The following is a 12921-nucleotide window of genomic DNA, read 5'->3' as shown; positions in this document are numbered from 1 at the left end:
AGTCGGCCGAGGTTAACTCCATCTCAGATTGTAACCTTACATAGTCGTACGAGGTTATCTGTTTTAGATTGTAACCTTATATAGTAGTCTGAGGTTATCTCTATCTCATGTTGTAACCTTAGATAGTCGTCCCAGGATATCTGCCTTAGATTGTAAACTTATATAGTAGTCTCAGGTTATCGTTATCTCAAGTTGTAACCTTACATAGTCATCCCAGCTTATCTCTATCTCAAGTTGTAACCTTACATAGTCGTCCGAGGTTATCTGCCTTAGATTGTAACCTTATATAGTAGTCTGAGGTTATCTCTATCTCAATTTGTAACCTTACATAGTTGTCCCATTTTATCTCTATCTTAAGCTGGGACGACTATGTAAGGTTACAACTTATCTCTATCTCAAGTTGTAACCTTACATAGTCGTCCCAGCTTATCTCTATCTCAAGTTTTAACCTTACATAGTTGTCCATGGTTATCTGTCTTAGATTGTAACCTTATATTGTAGTCTGAGGTTATCTCTATCTCAAGTTGTAACCTTACATAGTCATCTTAGGTTATCTCTAGCTCAGATTGGAACCTTACATAGTCGTACGAGGTTATCTCCATCTCAGGTTGTAAACTTACATTGTCTTCCAAGGTTGACCATTGACAGCTCAAACTTGCTACTCTTGGAGACTGAAACCCCAAGTAGTAGATTCTTAACATTCAGTCACTGAGAAGTGTCTGTGGTATGCAGACTTCTGGCAGCTAAGGGTATCAGTAATACTTTTCTCACAAATTACCGAGTCCTCTGAGCCCCAAGGATCTGAGTTGCTGGACAGACCCTAGCCCTGCCCTCTTTTATTTAAAGTTACTGTGTACTGTAAATAGCTGGTTCCGTCCTTTTCCTGGACCTCTTAAAACCCTGGACCTGCCTTCCACTAAAGACTGCCATTGAACACACCACGTCTTTCATAAACCCCTTGACATCAATGACCGATAATGACAGCCAGTCAGTCTAGCCTGTCCTTTCTTTAGTCAACAATGCCAGAAGCTGATACCGACTTTGGGCCAATCACAGTTCTTCAGGGTGTCAGTCAACAAATTCTTAATCACGATAGGCTGCTAGCTTTGCTTCCCCCGCCCCTTCCTTCTGTAGCATTTGTATTAATTTCACTGCCTTCTTGTTACAGGTGCCTTTTAATAATCGGAGCATTTCAAGCAGCCTGCTAATAAAGATAACAAGGTCTGCAATGCACAACAGAAAGTTACACTCTGTGTAATATTAATTGTAAGGTAGTTTAATTTCCTCATTTCCCTGGTGATGCCAGCCACACACGTTATTTCTAAATTACGGAATACCCCATGGATGTAACAACTCTTGTCACTTGCACAGTTAAGAATGAAATACATGAGGTGTTGGAGACAACATTTTTGCAAGGGCATCTTCAGTGGCCCCAATACCTGCCTGGAGAAGATGCATCTCAGGTCCTTTTCTCACATTTCTGGTTTATGTTCTAACTTTGATTCAGGGCACAGATTACATGAAAACCTACCATTCCTCAACTTAGCAAAGGGTTGAAGGCACCCCTATTTAAAGAACACTACAGCATGACATAGTAAACAGTCTGGTCTCCCTCCCAGAATGTAGGACCTCTCTCTTTGATTTACTCTATGATTGTATATGTGCCTTTAAACCTGCACAGCGCTCTGCTGCTTTTTGGCTAGGATTGAGCTTTATAAACAGCACATACATACATAAATGTGGATCACACCCATCATATTGATCCTGCAGATCCTGTATGTAACCTAGCGTATCTTGCTTGTACAAACATATGGATCGTGGGTGTGTGTGCAGTGTTATATACCACACCGTTTGCACCTTTCTCACAGGCTACCCCTATACTTGTATCGACAACTAGTCATCAAACCCTGGACTAAGGACTGCTTACTATTAGGCATATTTTATCCCTTCAAGAAGGGGGGACCTAATTTTGATCATCTGAAAAAGAAATTTCATGATCACAAAATTACCCCCATCCTTCCATGTTTTCCAAGTTTCACTTTTAGGATCCAGATTAAGTTTTGTGTTTTTTTATAATATTTATAATAAAGGCTCAAAACAAAATAGTTAAACACTTATTTCAAAATATTTATATTGATGTTTTTCAAATTAACTATACGGCTGGGTATGGCTATCAATAGGCAAGGCAAGGGTTTACTCACTGTTAAGAGAACACATAGAAAAATGTGGGTGAGTGTCTGTATCCGCAATAATCATTGCAACCACATTTCACCGAACTGCACACAATACAGCATGTATTCTGATTTGGAAAATGTATTGGATCCATGACAGAAGTTTAATTAATAACAAGTAGTTGGTGTGGATGCTAGACATTACAGTAAATCATTACAGTTCTCCTATCTTTTCCTGTTGTGTTATGTTCCTCCTTGTCTATGCGCCGGGACGCTCCTTGGCTGGAGTAGCTGTGCGCACAATAAATTTAAATAACATAACATAACATAACATAAACTAAATGACTCAATGTGGATTTCAGAGCAATACTATATCCTCCCTCCCAGTTCAGCAATACCTTCACCCTTTTTCAAAGGATGTGTGTTATCCTTTTCGGATCATTTCTGGTATATCATGTTCCAGAAAGTCACTTATAATCATCTCCTTCCCCCTCTCCCTCACCATTCCTGTACTGCATGGGAAACATCTATTACAACGCAAGCATTACATTGTAGTGCCTTTGCAACGCAGTCAGTACCACGACTGCGATGTTATGAAGAGTTCCGTTACAACATAAGTCATTACACCGAAGGCTTTGGCTGCGCCGTGGGAAAAGGCTCGTCCCCGGCTCTGGTTCTACGGATGCGGGGGGTAGTTGCTAAGGCGAGGTCGGCGGAGCAGGGGTTTCTTTTGGGTGTGTGGAAAGAGATTCTTTTGATGAGGTATTTGGGTCTGATGTTGTGGTGGGATTTGTAGGCGTGGGTGAGTAGCTTGAAGGTTACTCTCTTTTCGACAGTGAGCCAGTGGAGGTCTCGCAGGTGTTGGATCATGTGCTCATGTCGTGGGGTGCTGAGGACGAGTCTGGCTGCGGTTCTTTGGATGGTCTAGAGTTTCTGTAGCAGGGATTTGTTGATTCACGCGTAGACTTGCTTTGTAATGGAACTCGTGGTAACGACAAAGTCGTGGTCTTGGCGCGTTGTTAAGCCACGTGTAGTTTTGGCATGCGTGGTAACAGATGCTATTCGAACTGCATAGTTATAGCCCATTCAGAAAGATCTTTTCTCCATTAGTTCTCTTTCTAGCCTGGGGAATTTCCCTTATCCTGGCCAGCTGTCTTTTAGCTGGTACCTGAGTTAGACCAGTCAATCTAACCTCTATTTTCATTTGATCTAACATGAGGCCCAGCAAACATACCTTGGGACTACAGATACTCATGTTGCCTGTTGAGTGCTTGATTAATCCATTCATTGTAGAACCAAAATGCAATTTGACGGGGATGTCCACAATAAATGTGGTGAACTATGTTTTATTTAACAAATTTCCACAAGCTTCCTTACACAGAAGTGGTAAGATGCAGGCTTCTGCTAGTTTGCTGCTGCTGTAGCAACTTAACAGCTTCATCATTATGAGCTTGAATAAATTATTTTAAACCATCTTGTGTACTGAAACCCAGAAAAAAAGAGGAAAACTTAACACTGTATATTTGTTTCCAAAAGAGAAAATATTAAACTGTGAATCCCTCTGTATGAGGAGACATTCTCATCATCTGAATAATTGATTCACTATATTTGTAACAGAATATTGATCGCTTATGCTTCAGCAGTGCACAGTCATTATATATTCTGGGTGTAATAGCTCTTTTATCTTTCATCAAATGTATTTAGAGTAGGGCGGGTGCATAATTTGCGTTTTAGGGAATGCCAAGAAGAAGAGAGGAAGGCACGCCTCAGCCTTCGCTCATTTAGTATACTGCAGACACAAGAGAATTAAATGGTAATCGGGGCACATTTCTATGTTTAACACTGATCATTAGTGATGTGAGCATAGCTTTGTAGTTCAAAGCACAAATAAATGTGAAAATGTGTTATTTGTTCCCTTGAATTAACTGTACTTGCTACTCTAGCTCTCAAACCAAGCAACCTGCAGTTTTTGTTGATTACACGGGGAAGGCAGTGACTTTTCAACGTGTACCTGTGTTTTTTTGCAAAAAGAACAATTGTTGGACGGAATTCTGAACAATGCAAACATTCACCCCCAGTCACAAAGATCTGGGTTTAATCCATTGTTCTTTTGCTTACCACGCCACTCCAGTTTGGACCCAGCCATATGCAAATCCGTCTTTACCCTGTGCCTCATGGGAAAAGTCCAGTCTGAACTAACTAGCCTCATGGGACCGGTTTTGGGGCATCACCCCATATCAGCCAGGCTAGCTTGAATCCAGTGGTGCAGTGAGCACGGGATCCACGTCTGGGCATGCCCTTCCCACCTAGGACGACAGAGCTTTTGCTCATCACGTAGACTCAGCCATATGCAAATCAGTCTTGACCCTGTACCTCATGGGAACTGTCCAGCCCGAACTGCCAAGCCAAGTACTACCTGGACCACAAACCAGCTTCCTGGGACCGATTTTGGGGTATCACCCCTCATCAACCAGGCGTACTTGAATCCAGTGGTGTAGTGAGCTCGAACCCACGTCTGGGCTTACCCTTCCCACTTGGGGCGACAAATGAAAAAGGAACAATGGATGGACGGAATGCTGAACAATGTCATCCATTCACCCCTAGTCACAAAGATTTGGGTTTAATCCATCGTTCTTTTTCTCACCACGCCATCCCAGTTTGGACCCAGCCATGTGCAAATCAGTTTTGACCCTGTGCCTCATGGGAACAGTCCAGCCCAAACTGCCAAGCCAGGTCCTCCCTGGACCGGAAACAAGCATCCTGTGACCGGTTTATAACGGCACACTGCAACTTACAGCCATTAGTTCTGATAGCAAACGTAAAACTACAAGTCCCAGCATGCGTGTTTGCTGTTCGTTGAAACTCCACCCTGGCTGATATTCATAGTAAGCAAGCACAGGGAAATCATCTAAATACACTTCACAGATGGCAAAGCATTGCTCCCTTCTTTTCAGCCTCTCATTAACCAACTGTGACTCATGTCTAAACCTTCTAGAAACATTTCTAAAACCATGTGTTCATCTTGCCCCAGTTGTGGAGTATGCCGAGAGGACGGCTTCTTTTATTTGTGCCGGATTTGAAAAGCCCCGGTCCTCACGGGGATTAGTGCCACTCAGCCGGCTCTCCGGGGGTGATGGGCATTTTTCTAGCTTTCCTCTCGGATTTATTTTCTTCCTCCGCCGCCCACAAACAGAGGCAGCTGCTGCGCCGAAGCGCGTGAGGCTTTTTTCTTGGAAAAAGATCGAGATTTGTCCAGACGGTCTGCCCTTCGGTGGCTTCGCAGGAGCGCTGCAGAAAATCAGTGCATGCAGCGGTGACCTCTGGGAGCTGAGGCGAGCAGCTGGGGGGACGGGGCCGGGGAGAGAGGGGGAGAGCGGGGCTTCCCTCCTGAAGACGGTGCGGGGCTGACCTGTGGAGGCTGGCGGAGAGAGGCCCGGCAGACCGAGGGTGACCGGAGACCTTCACTCCTGCAGACGGTGCGGCGCTGACCTCTAGGAGGGCGCCCGGGGAGGGACCTCTGGGAGCTGGCGGGGAGAGGTGAGATCGGGGACTCTCCCTCCTGCAGATGGTGCGGCAGCTGCTCTGCTCTGACAGTGATTGTTTGTATTTTTGAGGGGGAGGAGGGAGGGCAAATGGCAATCTAGGAAGACATTGCTCCCCACCTCCACCTTTTGCAGAAAAAGAAAAACACATTTTTCATTTATTTTGTTTGATCCGCAGAGGAAGAGGGCATCCGGTCAGGCTGGACCACACGCCGTGTACAAGCGTGGACAGGATCCCCGGTATCTGCTGGTGATGCTTCCTGGAGGACCTCTGAGGGTGTGGCTGCTGGGCTGCTGAGCTGCTGGGCACCGCTGGTGAGTCCTCCAGTGCATTCTCTCTAGCTGTCTTGTGTTTGTGCCTAGCATCTCTGTACATAACAGTAGCTCCTATCTCCCTCTGCTCCCTCCCAGACCTTTGTTATTCGCATTTTTTTACATATTTTAGTATCCTGTGTGTTATATAATGCAGCGCTCCTTTTCGAATTATCTTTGTCACAGTTATTTTTGCTTTTTGGCATCCACTAAACATTTAAAGTTCAACATCCGATGAGTGTCGGTAGATCCACCAGCCACAGTCTCTGATTTTTGCTGGCTCATGCTTGCTACGTCTGGGCACCAGCCTTCTGTGTAGATTGCAGGCGCCGAGATAGCTCAGTCGGTGAATGCAATGATATTGGTTTAGTTTAATGGTTGAGTTTTCAACTCTGGAACCGGGAAGTAAGAATTATATCCCCTCATTCCCCTCTGATAGTATGTGTGATCCTGAGCTGCTCCATCTGTCTGAGCCTGTGCCCCCAGCTTATTACTGTACTAAAACTGTCAATGCTGAGATATGGGCAACAAAGTCCTATACCTTTTGCCTAGATCGACATGTAAACACAGTTACATTGTTGTGTGCAGTCTGCAGCTCACAGGTTTGAATCTCCGCAGGGAACCTATGTAAGTTCCTGTACTAATAAAAGTCGAGGTCGCACAGTGGTTGAAAACGTAGTTTTTTTACTACATTTGAGTGCTTGGAAAGGTCGACTTGACCTTTCATCCTTCTTTTCATGATGGATCAAGTGCCATTTTGTAGGATAAATGAATAGCTGCGTCATATAGAGCCATGAAGCCGAAAGGCAGCGATCTCCACCTAAACATGTTGGTTGGCCACCTGCCATGATTGAATACCTGAATGGTGAAATGTGGGCGTGCCCCTGTCCTTTGGTAGCAGATGTTTTAGTGCCGCTTTGCTTTCTCTTGTGGGCTAGTTCGAGGTGTGTGCTGGTAGCCGCTGCCTTGTAGCCAGGAGGCCTGAGCAGAGCCGCTTGCTCCCTGGACTCTGGGTTCAGGGATGCAGAGAAGCCATCTTCTCATCAAAGCCTTTGTGAAGTCTGCTGCCTGATCCTCATGAATTATATATCAGATAATCCTGTTTCCACTGGGAGGTGGGAAAGGCGCATCCAGTTATTACTTCAAAGAAAATTCTGCATTTGAGGACTCTAGAATGACCCTACAATAATAAAAACCCCATAAAACCATTTTTACAGGGAAAGAACTCCATTAATTGATGCTTTACTGCCAATAAAAATTTCGCAGCACAATTCTCTTTTTTATTGTCACCCCATCATGTCAGAGACTCAGAGTACCCCCATCCTGCCTCCTTTGTTCTTCTTTTTTTTTGTTTAAATCCGGACACAGGGACTGAGTCCCTCAATCTTTAAAATGGCAGCCCCAAAATTTCTATTGATGTGATGGCCTGTCAATCAGCTCTCTAGGTCACGTCCAGAAAACACTAACTTTTGAATCTTAATAAAAAAAACAGCTTAATGGATTTACACAAAATCACAAAAGTAGGCTTTCTGAGTAACGATCTATCTTTCAGGCAAATTTGGTGTAATTCTGTTCAGCTGTTTTTAGGTCGAGCCTAGAAGCAGCGTGCATGCGCTGCTCTGCGAGGCTTGCTGTAATGTCTCTGGGAAGTTAGAAGACCCCACCACACGCCCACCGCTTGTGATTGGTTACTTATTCCGCCTTTCTAAATGCCATTGTTTTGGTTCGCGGATAGAATACATTTGTCCCGCTTGTGGCTGTTTTGTTTCTGCCCTGCCCCTGCTGCATGGATCCTTTCGATATGGCCATATGTTTTGGTACCCGCACTACTTTTTCTTTTGCCTCAGCTTGTTTTTTACCTTGCTCCTCCACCTCCTGTTGTCCGCATTCCCTTTGCTTCCGCCCTCCCATTGTCTGTGTGCAACATGCTCCCGCTCCCTCAGGTTGTCCGCATTCTTTTTGTCGCCACCCCCTTTCCGTTGTCCGTGTTAAACATGCTCCACCCCCCCCCCCCCGTTTTTTCTTCCCGCCCCTCCCGCCGTACTTTTGGTTGTTCCTTTATTCTCGTTCCTTTTAACAGTAGGCACACAGACAAGTCAAACTTCCAAATTTTTAAAAGATTTCCCGAAACATTGATTTGCTCAAATCAGAATTAAAGTAAAATTGGAAATAATGGAGGATAATCACAACTTTTTGTGTAAACATCCTTACAGTACTTCTCACAACTATGCTACAGGTTAACGTCATTCCAAGGATGTAAAAGAAAAAATCTTGAAGACATTTTGCAAAGTTGCATAACTTATTATGGCCTTGCTAAAGAACATGTCACACAAGATTCATCCAACGACATTGTAAAAAAACAGCAGTACATAAATCCAGGTCCTGTTGTGCAGATTAGAAAATCAGTCCAGTTTTCCCAGGCTCAGCAAGACACAAAGAGACTCTGAAACCTGAACAAACACTGCTGCAACTAATGTAAATGTGAGCTGGGGAGGAGTCAACAATGCATTGCGGATGTTGGCATTATTGGTTGTTCAGCTCGACTTCCTACAATTCATTTCTTTATAAAAACCATTTTATAAGCATGTGTGATCCTTTCACTTAATAGCAAGGATTTACCATATCGGGTGGACAAGGATATCGAGCCTGGGGCTTGACAAAGGCCTTCTTTGCACTTCACAGCCCTCGAAAGAGTTGCTTACAGCCTCCTCAGTAGAAACAGAACTGCATTAAAGTTCTGATCTTACTAGGACTGACGTGTAGGTTAAAGTCATTCCACGTTAGAGCTCCACAGAGGATTTGGAGAGGATTTGCTCACACTTTACTTCTTTTGTTCCGGCCCCCTCCCGTTGTCCGTGTTTAACATGCTCCCTCCCCCTCCCGTTGTCCATGTTGTTTTTCTTCCTGACCCCCTCTCGCCATACTTTTGGTTGTATTTTTTCTGCGGGTCTCCAAGCTGTCAATCATAGCCCATTGAGGGTCGATCGCAAGCGGGTGGTCCACAGATGCCGCGACCTGCTCGGAGGAGGCACAGAGTCTGCTGCTCACACCCTCTCCCCTCCACTTGTGGCAACCCTTGAGGTACCCCCGGCGGCACGCCACTGTTTGTGTTTAAATGCTGAACAGTCAGCGAAAGGCATTGGCAAAGTCAAAAGGCGAGACCTATTGACTTTGCCAATGCTTATTTTCTAAAACTCTTCCTTAAATATTTTTATCTCTGTGGGAATCTGCTTGGAGAAAACACGTTTGGGACCTCCTCTCCCCTCCTTTTTTTGCCTCCCCACGTGGCAGATAACCACCAAACATTCCAGGAAACATTTCAAGTGGGTGACCTTTTTTTCCTAAGAATGTTTTGTGAATCTTTATCAAATGGCACCATAGTTATTACCAAACAAAAAAACGCTCCTCGTATTGAAATTCTGACCTCACTATAGCGACATATTGGTGAACCCTAGTGTGTGATATATCTATATTTATCTGTACAGTTAAAGTTAGGACTTGGTTACCATAGAAAATAGATATATTTTGGTTTGCTAATAACATTGACACCTATCAATCAATCAATCAATCAGGGGTTTTAAGCGAGCTAATCACCAGTGAGGGTCTCAAGGCTCTGGGAGGGGGGTGCAGCTGCGGTCAGTCTAAGAGCCAGGTCTTGAGGGTCCTCCTGAAGATCTGTAGGGTGGGGGCGTGTTTGATGTTGATCGGAAGTTCGTTCCAGGTCTTGTCCGCAATGTAGGAGATAGTTCTTCCACCCGTTCTTGCTCTGCGGACGTGCGATGGTTCGACGAGGGCGAGGTTGGCGGATCAGGGGTTCCTCTTTGGTACGTGGAAGGAGATTCTATTGTTGAGATACTGGGGTCCGGTGTTGTGGAGGCATTTGTAGGCATGGGTGAGTATCTTGAAAGTTACTCTCTTCTTAGCGGGCAGCCAGTGGAGGTTACGCAGGTGTTGGGTGATGTGTTTGTGTTGCAGGATGCCGAGGATGAGTCTAGCTTCGGTGTTCTGTATGGTCTCGAGTTTGCGGAGCAGAGATTTGTTGATACCGGAGTAGAGGGCGTTTCCGTAGTCCAGTCTGCTGGTTAGGAGTGCGTGGGTGAGGGTCTTCCTTGATTCAGGGGGGATCCATTTGAAGGTCTTGCGTAGGGCGTTGAAGCAGGTGGAGGCAACAGCGTTGACCTGTCGGGTCATGGAGAGGGAGGAGTTGAGTATGATGCTGAGGTTTTGGGCATGGTCCATGGGGGTGGGGGAGCTGCTGAGGGCGGTGGTCCACCAAATATTGTCCCATGCAGAGGGGAAGGGTCAGAGGACGAGGACGGCTGTCTTCTCCGAGTTGAGCTTCAGGCAGCTGCTGCTCATCCAGGATGCAACGTCCTGCATTTCTTCCTGGAAGCAGAGTCTGGTGGTGATGGGGTCCTTGGTGAGGGAGAGGATGAGCTGGGTGCCATCTGCGTAGGATACTATGCTGAGTCCGTGCCGTCTGACAATGGCGGCGAGGGGGGCCATGTAGATGTTGAAAAGCGTGGGGCTGAACGACAATCCTTGGGGTACTCCGCAGTTGATTTCCATGGGTTCAGAGAGGAAGGGTGGCAGTCTGATTCTTTGAGTTCTGCAGGTGTGGAAGGAGCGGAGCAAGTCGAAGGTTGTTCCCTGTATGCCGGCGTCTTGGAGTCTGGCGTTGAGTGTGCAGTGGGAGACTGTGTCGAAGGCTGCAGAGAGGTCGAGTAGGATCAGGGCTGGGGTGTGTCCTTGGTCGAGGATAGTGCGGATACCGTCTGTGGTGGTGAGTAGAGTGGTCTTGGTGTTGTGGTTGCTGCAGAATCCGTATAGGGAGGGGTCAAGGATGGAGTTCTCTTCGATGAATTTTGTTAGTTGGACATTGACGGTCTTCTCAATAACTTTCGCCGCAAAGGGAAGGAGGGTCCTTTGGTGGATCTGATGTGTTGGTGGTATTCTGTCATGGCGTTCTTGTAGGAGGTGGGGTCTTCCGACGAATTTCTGTTTCTCTAGTTCTTCTTGAGACATCTGTAGGTGCGTCTGGATTCTTGGAGGTCGGCGGGGCACCAGGTGGCCTTTCTGGGGTGCTGTGTGTTGGGGTTACGTAGGGGTGCTAGCTCGTCTGTGCAGTTGGCGATTCATCTGTGAAGTTCCTTGGCTGCGAGGTGGCGTCGGTGGAGGTGGTGGGGGCATCTCGGTTGAGGGTGGAGTTGAGCTGCTCCCCAGGGACTTTGCACCAGTTTCTTCGTGGAGGGCGGGGTGCAGGTTTGGGCGGCGTGGGTTTGTTGGTGGTCCGTTCATGGGGGTCGCGTGGTGTGGCTGAAGTGGATGTTGTTACCTCCTGGGAAGATGGGGTCGAGGGTGTGTCCTGCCTTGTGGGTGGGGGTGGTGAAGAGTTGTTTCAGTCTGAGGTTGTCCAGGAGGGGGGTGGATTTGGGGTCGCTGAGTTTGTCGAGGTGGAATTTGAGGTCTCCGATGAGCATGTAGTCCATGGAGGCGATGGCGTGAGGCGCGGTTAGGTCGACGATGGTGGTGGTGAACTCCGTTTGAGATCAGGGATGTCTGTAGGGGAGGGTGCTTCTTAGAGTTGTTCTGGGGGTGGTCTGGAACTAGAAGTGGAGGTGTTCGGTGGTGGGCGGGCTGTCGCTTGAGCTGAAGGTCGTGTTCCGCTTGGACAGCTGGCAGTTGTTGTTCCTTTCAGGGTTGAGTGTGAGGAGGGTAGCTGATTTGTAGCGGAGGGTGGTCGGAGATCCAGGGTCCCTGGCGCTGGTCGCGGTCAGGTCGCGGATGGGTGCAGACGGGCTTGCCTTTGGCAAGCCAGCGGTGCAGCTGCCGCCAGTAAATATGGAAGAGGAAGTGCAGCTGGGAGGCGGGAGTGGGAAATGGCAGGAGGGAGGGGCCGCGGGAAGGGCGGCAAAAACAGGCACAGCAATGGCACTAATACGAAGAGACATTACCAACAGTAACAAGCATTTACAATGCAACGGTCTCCCCTTTGCAAAAGTTAGAGCTATTGGCATTGTAAATCACACATTTTTAATTGATGTGTTGGTTTTGAAAACAGATAAATAAGTGGTCATTTACAATGCCAATAGCTTAATCTCTCGCAAATGCGAGACTTATTGCATTTGCACCCACACACAGAGCCACTCACACACACACACACACACACACATAGATGTTTTAGAGGTGGATGTGGTGGTGGTGGATGTGATGGTGGATGTGGTGGTGGATGTGGTGGTGGATGTGGTGGTGGATGTGGTGGTGGAGGGTGTGGTGGATGTGGTGGTGGATGTGGTGGTGGATGTAGTGGTGTGGATGTGGTGGTGGATGTAGTGGTGATGGATGTGGTGGTGGTGGATGTGGTGGTGGTGGGTGTGGTGGATGTGGTGGTGGGTGTGGTGGATGTGGTGGTGGATGTGGTGGTGGAAGTAGTGGTGGTGGATGTGGTGGCGGTGGATGTGGTGGTGGTGGATGTGGTGGCGGTGGATGTGGTGGTGGTGGATGTGGTGGTGGTGGATGTGGTGGTGGTGGATGTGGTGGTGGTGGGTGATGTGGTGGTGGTGGAGTACATGCCACAGCAAATGTTAGATTAGTGTGTGGTGAGGACCGCAATACCAAGTGCGCAGAACGACTGCCGATATTATATACAGTGTTGCGGGACCGTTTTGTTTCCGGAGACGGCGGTGACGACTCAGCCCTCGAGGCAAACCCTGTCTCCGCATACCTTGTAGCAGAAAGGAAACCGAAACCAGAGCCCTGGGAGGAAATGAAAACCTGAGTCAGAGGAAGGGAAAGCAAGGCGCGCAGCATTTAGAAGCATGGCAGAGGAAGATTCCGACGCGCGCCTTGGGATTGGGTCGCGCGCGTGAGCTGTCTACGTTACAAGCGCACGACCC

General features: G+C 47.1%; 1 protein-coding gene across 3 annotated transcripts in view; it reads left to right on the top strand.

The window, feature by feature from the left end:
- POMGNT2 (protein O-linked mannose N-acetylglucosaminyltransferase 2 (beta 1,4-)) overlaps positions 1–12921 on the top strand; it is a 140856-nt gene that overhangs the window by 81664 nt on the left and 46271 nt on the right. Inside the window, exon 2 of one of the 3 annotated variants that reach the window (XM_078663902.1) lies at positions 5892–6028. The exons of the other annotated variants lie outside the window; for them this stretch is intronic. The gene's annotated coding sequence lies outside the window, so the exon portion shown is untranslated. The remainder of the gene's footprint in view (positions 1–5891; positions 6029–12921) is intronic. 3 annotated transcript variants of the gene reach the window in all.

Source organism: Lissotriton helveticus, chromosome 10 (genome assembly GCF_964261635.1).
Source record: "Lissotriton helveticus chromosome 10, aLisHel1.1, whole genome shotgun sequence".
Taxonomy (NCBI): Eukaryota; Metazoa; Chordata; class Amphibia; order Caudata; family Salamandridae; genus Lissotriton; species Lissotriton helveticus.
This window is presented reverse-complemented; position numbering and strand designations above follow the sequence as displayed.